This window comes from Octodon degus, unplaced genomic scaffold (assembly GCF_000260255.1).
Source record: "Octodon degus isolate 3935 unplaced genomic scaffold, OctDeg1.0 scaffold00094, whole genome shotgun sequence".
Lineage (NCBI taxonomy): Eukaryota > Metazoa > Chordata > Mammalia > Rodentia > Octodontidae > Octodon > Octodon degus.
The window spans coordinates 1937555-1948315 of NW_004524670.1; positions in this window are offsets into that span (position 1 = coordinate 1937555).

A 10761-nucleotide genomic window follows, 5' to 3' on the forward strand; every position below is an offset into this window, starting at 1 on the left:
CTAAAAATACCACTGGCATAATGATTTTAGCATAATATTGAGATGAACACATATTCTTCTGATCTACGGTACAATGGTACAGAAACTGGATAAATTTTAAAGACATATTTTTACTAGATCTTCTGTGATACAGTTTTAAAGATTGACAAAATAAAACATGCATTAATTAGGGCACCTTTTTAGACGCGGTAAGAAATACAACACTTAATTATGAAGATATCTCTGACACTATTGTGAATTTCATTCTTCAAGTTTGTTGCCTCAAATATAACAGGACACTGAGTAGCAAATGACAGAAGATGAATGTCATATTTACCTTACCTGTGCTCATGTTTCTTATTGGCAATGGCTAAGCCTATCCTGCTTACTGGTAGATACAGACACAGTGCCTAAGAAAAGACCTAGAGAATGTGTTGACTCAACCCACAATGAAAAATTTCTGGTTGCCTTCAAACATATATGAACATTATTTTTTCAATATTTTTAGTTTTAAAAGACAATAAAATATAGTAAAGATACTAGAAATGATATACTAAACAAAAATGATAGGAATTCAACAATGCTTGCTATATTGCATATTGTTGTCTTCAAATTAGTTGTTCAGATTGCCACTTATTAGTATGAAAAACTCGTCAAAACTTATACAAAATTCGGAAGGAGAGAGGAAAATATTTGAACACTAACTCCTTTCAATATCACCAGAAACCAGCAGTACAACTATCCAAACTATTCTATGTGTGTATTTCTTTTTCTTTTCCTTTCTTCTTTTCTTGCTCTCCCTCATCTCAGTTGTTCCTTCCTTTTAAACAGTTTTTTCCTTTTCACAGTATGTATTGTACCTTTTAGATTTTATTTATTCTTTCAGGTTTTACACTAGTGAGACAATACAATGTTTACACATGCAAGTCTCATTTATATCACCTAAAGGGATGGTGTCTCACTGCATCCATTTACCTATAAAAGCCTTGGGTTTATCTTTCTTTATAAATGAGTAATGCTCCATTGAATTAAAAACACCACACTTTTTTTTATCCATTCCTCATCTGATGGGCCTTTGCGGTCTTTCCAAGATTTAGACATGACAAAATGTGCTGCTATAAATGTAGTTGCACATATGTAGCTGTGGCATGATGTTTTCAGTTCTTCTGAAAATATACCCAGGAAAGGGGGGCTGGGGAGACAGCTCAGTAGAATAAGCACTTGCCTGGCAAATGCAAAGGGCTGAGTTCAATCCCCAGTTCTGCCAAAGAAATGAAAATATACCCAGGAAAGAAACAACTGGGTTGAATAGGAGCTCCAATCCTAGTTTATTGAGGAATCTTCACATTGATTTCTGTAGTGGTTGTACCAGTCTACACTCCCACCAGCAGTGGAGAAGGGTTCCTTTATCCCCACAGCCCCTCCAGCATTTGGCAATTGACTCCTTGATAATAGCCATTATTTCTTGGATGAGATGGAATCTCGGTTTTGTATTAATTTGCATTTCTTGAATGACCAATGACATTGAACTATAGTGCAATCAGTAGTGGTACTGGAGAAAAGTCAAGTACTCATTTCAAAAGAGAAAAATAAATAATGTTTAAATTCAGGAACCGTTTTGGCTAATCACTCTGTGGAAAATACCTCCAAACCAAGTCCTATTATAAGAAATTATTTCTATTTAAAAAGAACTTAAATCTTAACATCTTTTAAATGATGCTGTGTTACCCAGCCATTTTATAAATTGACAGTGGCTACATGCTAAGTATGTCTTTGAGTTATAAATAGCTTTGAATTTAGCTTGCTCAGGCCCTGCAAAGCCATCTTTTATGTTCTTTTAATTAGAGTACAGGTTTTTCCTTTGATACTTGATGTTATGGGTAACACTTGCAGCTGGAAAGCTGCAATGAATCTCTTACGACAGTTAAGAGCATGGGATCTTGGGAGTAGTTGCTCTCAATAAGAAAAACAAGATTGGATGTCTGTAAAAAGATTAACATAACTTTATGAGTTCTTTGTAGTATTATTACCAACCAGCAATAAGACCTTGTTAGGGATTCACAGCATATGAAATTTTTAAAAGATTTTATGATTCTACATAACACAGTCACATTTATGGTTTATTTTCTTTTGTGAAAACAGTTGCTGATTCCTCCTCAACAGCCCATTTTAATTACGGCTGAAATACAATGTTGTCCTCAAGGAAATAACTAAGAATTCAGTCTTGCTGACAAAACATCCATTTTCTCTTTCTTTCACTTGACAGGAGAATTTATTTCTAATTTGGTTTTAAACAAAATAAGCATAGGCCATAAATGCATAGAATTATCTTAGATGTGGTGGGAATTTTTAATGTAGAAATGATGGCATTGAAAGGGCTGGACAGATAGCTCAGCAGACTAAAGCACCTGCTTAGTCAGAGCCCAGCAGCCATGGTTCGATTCCTAGCCTGCTATGCTGGCCCTGCCCCAGGGGTGCACTGAGACAGCAATTGAGACTGGGCATGGTGCCACACACCTGTAATCCCAGTGTTTGGGAGGCTGAAAACAGGAGAATCACTAGGAGTCCGATCTATGTCGTGAGACCCTGTATACCCTGCATACCCTGTAGACCTTGTCCTAAATTCATTTAAAAAGTAAAGAAATGATGACATTGAAAGTCATCTCATTCTTTTCTCCAAGACAATAATGTCAGACACATGTAATCTTCAGAATAACTTATGATTTTTTTTGTGGTATTCACTGAACACTTCATTTTAGCAACTACTAGTGTTCATATTATGAAATTTAAAATTCATTTATTTTACTTTGCTCATTCCATTTTGTATTACTATAAAGGACTATCTTTATTTTTCCATTATTTGACCTTACTATTAGGCATTACCTTAATTTTTCGTGATAAGAACAGTACTTGGGCTTGCATATTAACACATATTTCTATATTAGGTCTTACCCTGTTTAAAATGTAATTTTAACAATTTCACACAAGGAATGAAGTCTTTATCTTTCTTATTCACATTGCATCAAATGATATTGTTAAACTTTATGACTAGCTTCAATAAAATACAAGTAGAGGCATCATATCTCCATCTAATGAATATTTTCTTATATCTGATGAAATAGAATTGTTTTTATTTATTTATTTCATGTATTTAGCACAACATGTACAGGGTCTCACTACACATATTGGACTCATAGTAAGCCTCCTGTTTTCAGCCTCCCAAGCATTGGGATTACAGGAACATGCCACCATGCCCAGTCTCAATTACTCTCTCAGCATGCCCCAGGGACAGGGCTGGAACAGCACACCCAGCATTGAACCCTAGTCCCTGTGTTTGCCTAAGCAGGCACTTTAATCTGCTGGGCTATCTGGCCGGCCCTAGAACTGTTTAAATTTTGAATAGGAATTCCCTTTTTTAATATGTGTATATAAAAAAACCACTCTTGCAATATTAACCTGGTTATTGTACACTGTGCTACTTTCTTGTTGATTTTTTGAAATGTGGTTTGCACTGTATACCTAGTATACATTCAGAATCTCTCTGTGTTGTATAATGTTTCATGTAAATTCATTTGCCTTGCTTTACCTTTTTATTTCATTGTCCCCCTCTATTAATACTTAGAATCAATTTGTATACAGTTGTAGGAGAGGGGATGGTGGGATGGCTCAGTGGTCTAAAGCACCTACTTAGAACAAGCTTAGCAAAGCACAGGGACCACGGTTCAATCCCCCAGCACCACATGCCAGCCAGCCCCGCCCCCTGGTGGGCTGAGCTGGCCACACACACACACACACACACACACACACACACACACACACAAATAAATAAATAAATTAAAAAAATATAGTTGTAGGAGAAATTATATCTAAAATAATGAAATGGGAGAAACATGAAAGAATCATTCATATTGCTGTAAGCCAAGACACAATTATGTATCATCCACACCAAAGACTACACAATTAAGCCAAAGTAAATCCCTTGATAAATACAGTGAAAGGACTCAAACATCAAACTTGTATAATTTGAGTTGGTTCGTTATATTTTTTCTCTTTTTAACATGAGGCGTACAATCTTCCTAGGAATGATGTTGGGCCTTTGAACTATGCTAGAAGTGAGAAAACAATGCAATTAAATTAGATTTTGAAGAGAAGATAACTTATATCAATCATGTGCAATTAAGAAGTCCAATAGCCAAAGTACAATAAGCTGCAGATGGAAAATCCTGATGACCTGTGACTGAGGGATACATGAGTTGGAACACTCAAGTCTGCAAGGTGAAAGGTAATGCTGATATGAAAGCTGAAATTCCTCAAAAGGATCTCCTGGTAACTGAAAAATTGCAAAATTTCATTAATTCATCCAGAGTAATCAAGCAAATTATATAACCATACTTTTAGCATTCATAATAGTTATACTGGTATTACTGAAGTGTTCATGAAATGTTATTCTACATACAAAAAGTAATTGTATTTTCTTCTAAAAATATAACCGCCAAAGGCAATACAGAAGATTATATTAGAACCTTGTGAATTGTCAAAAAAAAAGTATTATAGACAGCACAATGGAGAAGGAGAGTGCTGAGGTTTAGAAAAATTTATTTGTCAAGCCTTTACCTGAACACAAGATATCATGTACTCAAAAAGGGTGCCTGTCTATATTTCCACAAAAATAACATGCTCCCTAAGGTTGACTATGTAGGTTTTCCCATTGTTGTTAGGATATTTTAGCCTCTTGTATTGCTACCCGAATATCAAAAGTCAATAATTTAAAGATACCCATTAAAAGTCTAGCATACACAAAGTAATGTACTTAGCAACAATTTTTCATCGCCTCCCTTTATACTGCAGTGGATTAGTGCCAATATTCTATTAACACATCATTGAAATATGATCAAAATCAAACAAACCAGACAAGATGGCAAATGCCTGTAATCCCAGCTAAGTGGAGGCTGAGGCAGGAGAACATAGCAAATTACAGTTCAACTTTAACAATGTATAGGGCCCTGCCCCAAAATACAATATAAAAAGATCTGGGCATGTAACTCTTTGGTAGATTGTTGCTGGGCTTGATGCCCAGTTCCAAAAGAAAGTAAACAAACCAAAGTGAGCAACAAAAATATCTACCCTATTACCCATGTGTTCTATATTACTCCTTCTCTTGTTCTTTTATTGAAATGATCACATTTTATTTCAAATTACTAGTCTAAAAGCATTTTGTAATCTTTTAATTCACATCTATTTGATACTAGAACATGATCATCTCTTCTCTCTTGCTTTATGTTCTTTTGTTCTAAGTGATTAATAATAGTGTCACTATGTCCCCATGATGTATACTAGCAACATTAACTAGAAGATATCTGTGAAACACTTTAAACTAGCACATGCAATAAATCAAATCTATTGCATAGGCCAGAATAAAAATTATCTGCTTATGCCAAAGAGGATGTTTTTCAGAGAAGGCAATACTCAAAGAAAGTCTAAATTCCCTCCCAAGAACTGCCTGCAGTTTTGTTTATTATTACTAAACATATCATCATTTAAATATAGACTCTTTTTCATGTAAATAAATTATCATTCAGTTTTTTGTTACATACTTGCAGTACATAAATATAGAATATATAATAGCATATAAATTTAAGTGAAATTTAATCCATTATCCTTTTACAAAATAATAGAAAGTTACCTTCTCACTGTCACATAGAAAATTATTTATAAACTTAGGGTGTAGGTCTCCTTCTGTTGACCATGCACCTGTTTTATTTTATTATCTTAAATAGTATTTTAATTACAAACAGTAACCTGTTTCTAAATATGTCAATTTTATAACTTTTTAGCTTCCCATTTTTAAATACAACCAGGGATCAATTTCTGGGGTTTACAGCTTTTTTTTCTTTAAATGAATTTTACACATTTATATCTGGTAATATAAATAACTAATTTGAAGGCAGCATTATGTAATGCAGCTACCATTGTTGGATTTCTATTATTTTGAGTAATGAAATTTTGTAACATTTTCAATTTTGTTTTTTTTCTCTATCACTATTTTGCATTTTTTAAAAAAATTAAACTAAGGGGCCGGGAAGATGGCTCAGTGGAGTAAGCGCTTCCCGGCAAGCGCAAGGGCTTGAGTTCAGTCCCTGGTTCTGCCAAAAAAGAAAAAAAAACCCTAAAACAAAGAAACTGTGCAATAAAATATAGCTGAAAGGTTAAATAAAAGAATAAATACAGTATAGTACTAACCATTCAGCACAAAGGATTGGAAAGAGAGATAGGAGATGCTCAGCGGGGTAAGTGCCTGCCTGGTCAGCGCAAGGACCTGAGTTCGACCCCGGGTACCACACGCCACGCAGACCCCTGAACACAGGCACACCTTGACGGTCTGAAACCAGCTGTGGTGGCACATGCCTGTATTCCCAGCACTGGGGAGGTTGAGACAGGAGGACCACTATGAACACGAGCTTTGTTGAGAGACCCTGTGCCAAATCATATAGAATGATTTAAATAAAATAAAATAAGAATGTGTACTACAAAAGGCCATGTGTGATACAGTAAGGAACCCAGCAATACAGTGATGAAATACAAGAGGCAGCTCTACTGAAGATACAGCATACAATTTGTGATGCATATTATAGCGTTTGAAAACAAGAGAAGAAGGAATGCTTCTTATGAATTGGCATTATTTGAACATCATTTGTGAAGCTAGATTACCTGATATACTTTACTCATATTATCACCTTATCTATCCATGTATGTATATATGTACACATTTATTTACATTTATCTATAAAAATGAAATCGTACAAAAAGATTACTCTTTTTCAGTACACTTTTAAAAATAATTGATAAGACTACCAAAGTGAATATTTATAACAATAACATAATAAATGGAAAAACATATTGAAATACCCAGTTGACTGATCCCAAACTCATTTTTATGGAAATATTATACAAGTAGCCTTTATATTTGTGCACACCCTAATTCATACAATCCAAGTAAACAGAACAAAGCAATGGCAGAAGAGGAAAATCTTTGAAAACACATCCTTGTTGGTAAATTTAAAATTGAACTTTTAAAAAAACTTTTATTAAAAGTTTCTTCATTTTCTCAGATTGATATTACACATGACAAGTCAAATCATAGAAATGCATATGAGGAGTTTAAAAAAAACTGAAGTAGGGTCAAGTGATTTTCTAGCTTCTTTATCCCACGATAATGTAACTAAACATGAAGGAGACTTACATAGACCCAGAATGAGTACAAGGTGGCATATGGAAGGCTGTGCTAACATCTCACACTAATTTCTGCAGTTATTATGGGCTTTTGCCTTCTGAAATACACATTGCTCTCAGGTATTGGTAATATTTAGTAGAAACATTTATATATTCAAATACTTCTCATTTTTTCTCATAAAAGTTATTTTATTCCATACTGACAACTCAAAATCTTGTGAATTCAGGTATGGCATTTCTTCTGAAAAGAGTATCTTTTCTATGCTATTCTTAAATTTACCTTACTTAGAAACATTTTTTTTTTAAGTTTGCAGTGTAAATTTTATTTGGAAATTTAAACATTCCAGTTGAAATTCAACAGTTTTTTTTTTATTATTATGAATGACATTATTGAAAAAGTAAATTTTGGTTTTCTGCTTGGTTGGTTGGTTTTTGTTTTTGTGTTTAGTATACAGTCTACAGGGTCTCACTATAGATTGGACTCATAGTGATTCTGCTGTTTTCAGCCTCCCAAGTGCTGGGATTACAGGCGTGCACAACCACGCCCAGTCTCAGTGGCTGTCTCAGCATGCCATGGGTATTGGACCGGCACAGCACTCTGCGGATCAAACCCGGGTGCTACACCCTACCTAAGCAGATGCTTTAATCCTCTGAGCTATCAAGCCAGCCCTGCAATGTGTGGTTATAAATGTTTACATTTTTAATTCTTTACAATAAAGAGATAATGTAATATGTATACGTATATGCTTAACTTATTTCAAGGCAATTAGGAAGAGGGGAGTGGTAAAGGAAAAAGGGAGAAGAAAATGATCAGAAAAGAATAACATCAAATCCAAGCTTTGTGAACAGGGAAGAGAACAGGGTTTAAAAGGAGGAGAGGAGAACGGCAAGGAGAGGAATCAGCACATGTCATGTACAAATACAAATTCTGTGTAATGAATGTGATCATTATGTAAACCTGAGTTGTACCAATAATAAAGTTAAATAAAATTAAAGTGAAAGATTTAAATCATGAGGTGGGGTATTAGAGTGGAAGGAAGTAAGACAAATAAACTTCATTCAAGCCTATTTAGATAATTTTATACAAATGAAAGGTAAGCATCACATTGGAATTAAAATATGTATATCAATTTCAAGACCTCTGACTTTCTGGAATTAAAGCTTTCAACATCTTCTGGACTGACTGGCTAGGAAAACACAAAGGAAGAAAGAAAATGTCCTTTAAATGGCAAGCACCGAAGTTTGGATTAACACCAGCTATCCATCAGGCAGGAAACATTAAGTTAGTAATTCATTTACTGGTTTAAGCAAATATTGATTCTCACATAGATATCGAATGAAATCTTTGTAGATCATTATAGGTATAAGTAAAGGATAGGAAACATATGATAGCTCTGGTTAGTTTTTGAGATTACTTTGTCTCTGAGGTACTATAGTGTCATTTATGAGTGAGATTATACTTGAAACATGAACTCTCAAAGTATATAACTAATTTCTTGGCTTTAGGGGAGCATAATGTATCTTATTAGGATCAATAAATTCTCTTAAAAAGGAATAAATTTCATTTTGATGAGGTTCATTTATTATTTTCTTTTTCCTTGCAAGGAGATGCCTTCTAGGATTAAAGTTCAAACATATTTTTAGTACCATTTTATCTTCTTTCAATGATATATATATATAAAATACAATTCTTCATTATATCTTCACTGTACTAGTGTAAACATACTGTTTTTAGAAAGCAGGAATGTTCTCTATAACACCAACACCTACTTACACTGTATTTTTAAAAGAAATTTTTCCCTACATAAAATTTAAGTTAGGGGCCTGGGAGATGGCTCAGTGGAATAAACACTTCCCTGGCAAGCTCAAGGGCCTAAGTTCAATCCCCGGTCCTGGAAAAAAAAAAAAGAGTTTATGTTAGTCAACAGATGACAAATTTTTGCCTTTCTATGAAGTTATGTGTCCAGCGTGTAATGCCTTATAGAAACTTCAAGCACTGAATGAACTTTTCCCTGAAATTCACTTCAATTTTGTTTTCATTAATTTTAACTAAGACATATGCCTCAAAATTAAAAAATAAAAAGAAAAGGGCCAGGGGTATAGTGCAGCAGACTAAGCACTTGCTTAGATAAGTGCAGGGGCCAGGGTTTGATACCTGACACTGCTTGCTGAACTGGCCCTGCTGCTGGGTGTGCTGAGCCAACAATGGAGTCCTGGCCTGGTGGTGCAGGCCTGTAATCCCAGCACTAGGGAGACAGAAATCAGGAGAATCACTACAAGTTTGAGCTGTGTAGTGAGACCCTGAAAAAAAAAACTTAAAGAAGAGAGAAATATGCATTTTTGAAATCATATATTCATAGATTGTAAATACTCATTTCATTAAATTTATAGAATATGAAAGTTTTGCCATTATCAAAGTTAGAAAATATAGGCTCTTTGGCATAGTGAAATCCCACTGAAAAAAAATTATCATTAACATCATTAATGTTATACTAGAGTTTAGTTCTACTGGTTTAAATGAAGCACACACAAAGATTAGCATTCAATTTCCTCATGTTCAGCTAATCTTTCATTTCCATTTTTCTATCCTGCTTTATTTGTACTGAAGGTTGCACATAGACTGTGTACTTGATTGAAATGGATGTTAGATAGCACCGAAAAGTGATGTAGCCTTGGATTCAGCTGCCTTTGCTTAATTCAACGAGAAGGAAGATTTGTACTCATAGTGTTGGGACAGGATAGTTTGTCTGCATCTTGTACTAAGGATAACCACCAAGAAGATAACAATGTACAATGTAACCACCAAGAAGATAACAATGTACAATGTATTAATTATTGAAACTGTCCTATTAATCAGTTTTGAAACTGTCTCATTGCTATGTGTTTCTCAATAAAATAAAAAAAGAGTGGGAGGGGGGAAAGAAATAGTTATTGCTTCCGCATTCTGTAGAGTAAGCCCCGTTATTTTGTTATTTATTTCTTTTTTAGCAACTGTCTACCTTCCATGTTGTTGCTATCCTATATCTCCTAACAACAATTCTGAGAGCCTGCCAGAGTGACACAGCACAGCTACAAATTACATCAGTCATTGTAATATCCCTCACATTTGAAGTGTTTTTAGTGGCTGACATTTAGACTGCTTACAGTATACAGCTTTAATAATTAATAACGTGACATTAACATTTGTACCTCCTAGGTGTTCATACTGTCTAGCACATACTTTAAATTTAAAATTGTGGAATTAAATGTTCATTATTTTTTCTTGAATGTATATAGAGGCCACAGTTTGCACTAAAAATATTTCAGATTAAACTCATAGCATTCAAAAATGGAAGTAGCTCTGACACTTTGAATATTCCAATCATAGAATTTGCTTATTTTGGTAGTATTAGCTTGCTGTAAATACCTCAAGGAAGAGTACAGGAGAATCAACAGCGGAAATTTCTTAGGCCATTCTCACAGAGAGCAGTTTAGTAACTTGAGAGCATTAAGTCCTATCTATATTAAAATAGAAGTTATAATTGGCTTATTTTTATTTTGTTTTGATAAAAA